The following is a 2455-nucleotide window of genomic DNA, read 5'->3' as shown; positions in this document are numbered from 1 at the left end:
TAAAAAATCTCTTATGTCAAATGCCAACATTGTTCTTAATGATGAAGTACAGTACCACAGGCGTTTTCATTAAAATAAGTAAGACAGGATGCCTACTGCTACGACTGTTAATGATTACCGGCTCCAAGTTCCAGCTAATGATGAGAAATGAAATTACCATTATTTGAGACAAAAAGATCATCCAACTAGAAAATCCAGGAAAAATTAACTACAAAGTTATTAGAGTGACTAAGAGACTTTAATAAGTCATCTGTTACAAACAAATATTAAAAATTAAAGTTTTCTATATGACCTTTAAAAAGTAAATTATGTACATAAAAGAATCATAAAACAAAAAGAAACTATTTAAACAGAACAGACATAAGAAATACTCTGTGAAGTCAAAAAATGATAGCCAAAATAAAAATTCAATAGAGGGGCCGGCCCCATGGCCGAGTGGTTAAGTTCCCGCGCTCCGCTGCAGCGGCGCAGGGTTTCACTGGTTCGGATCCTGGGCGCGGACATGGTACCACTTGTCAGGCCATGTTGAGGCGGCGTTCCACGTGCCACAACTAGAAGGACCTGCAACTAGGATATACAACTATGTACCAGGCGGGATTTGTGGAGATAAAGCAGAAGAAAAAAAAAATTCAATAGAAATTTAGAAGAAATGTTTGAGAAATTTTCTTAGAAATAGAACAAAAATTCAAAATGATGGACCATAGGAGACGAATAAGAGAAAATTAGAGGATCCATCCAGGATGTCCAATAGTTGGTTAAAAGGAATTTCAACAAAAAAAAGCCAAAGGGAGGAAATTATCAGACACATAATTAAAGAACATGTCGCTGAATAGAATGGCTGAAGCCCATGCTTTATTCATTTCCTTTAGTTTTTTTCTAATGTACTTTCTTTTCTAGGACACCACATTACCTTCAGTCACCATGTCTCCTTGGGCTCCTCTTGGGTGTAAGTTCCTCAGACTGTTTTTGATGATCTTGATAGTTTTGAGGAGTACTGGTCAGGTATTTTGTAAAATGTCCATCTGTTGGGATTTGTCTGATGTTTTTCTCATGACTAGACGGAGGTTATAGATTTGGGGGATGAAGGTCACAGTGATCAAGTGCCATTTTCATCACATCATATGAAGGGTATATATACTCTCAATGTGACTTATTACTGTTAATGTTGACCACCATCACCTGAGGTAGCATCCATCAACTTTCTCCACTGTAAAAGTCACTCTCCTCCAGCCCCCTTCCCTACTATATTTTTTAGAAGGAAGGTACTATGTGCTGCCCAGACTTAAGGAGTGGAGAGTTATACGGAACAAGGGCAGAATATATACATAAATCAGTTGGATAAATACCTAGGAGCACGATTGCTGGATCATATGGTAAGACCCATGTTTAGCTAAGAAACTGCCCAAATATTTTCCAAAGTGGCTGTACCATTTTGCGTTCCAATCAGCAATAAAGGAGAGTTCCTGTTGTTCTGCATCCTCACCAGAAATTTGTATTGTCAGTTTTTTGCATTTTAACCATTTTAATAGGTGTGTCATGGTATCTCATTGTTGTTTTCCTTGCTGACCTTTTTAACTTAAATGAACTTAAATCTATGCCTGCTAATTCAGGAGTACGTCTTGATCTTTCTCTCATCTGATGTTTGTGCCAATTCTTGTTCATGTATTGTCTTTTGCATCCCTGATTATGTTTGATTATATGATAAACATTGTATTTAAAAAAGTATTTGTGGAGTATGTAGAATGACATTATCTTCCTCCAGAGAAGATTTTCATTTTCTTCTGCCTGGTGCCTGAGGGTACTACTAATCAGAACTATCTTATTCTAATTCCAGGGTGAGAGGTTTTTCTGGTCCACTCAGATAACTGGAAGTAGGGTTGCTTTCCTTACAGTTCACACTTAGTCCTAAGATACACTCTTTTGAGGTTACAATTTTGAGAGTAGTGTGGTCTGCCAGACTGCTTTCCCCTTGTCCTTGACTTTGAGGCTGTTAATAGTACTGTTCAACCTCTCAGTCATCTTTCCCAAATCATCAAATGCTCTGTGGGCAAAAGAAGCTCCAAATGTGGGGCTTGTTGGCAGTGTGAATTTCTCTTCTCTCAGATCTTAGCCTGGCAATTCCTCACTATCTTATTAGGGTTTTTTTAGTGTCTTGAGGGTGATATTGCTTTATTTCCCATTGTCAGGAGCCATAGCAGGGTCCTGGGTTCCCTTTGATTCACCCCATACCCCAGGTCTCCCACTGGCTTAAAAAGTTATGGAAAATATGGCTGTATAATTTATTCTTTGGGAAGAAACTGTGACAAATTTAAAAAAAGAGAGTCCTGACTGTCGTCTTGTTCTCCAGTTAAAGAGAAGCTTCTGGCTTCTTAGTCATAGAGCCACTGATATGAAAAATTATACCACTTCCTGGGCCAGGAGCACTATATATAACCACAGAATTCTCCAAAATCTC

The sequence above is a fragment of the Equus asinus genome, chromosome 12, assembly GCF_041296235.1.
Source record: "Equus asinus isolate D_3611 breed Donkey chromosome 12, EquAss-T2T_v2, whole genome shotgun sequence".
NCBI lineage: Eukaryota > Metazoa > Chordata > Mammalia > Perissodactyla > Equidae > Equus > Equus asinus.
Note: the sequence above shows the minus strand (reverse complement) of the source record.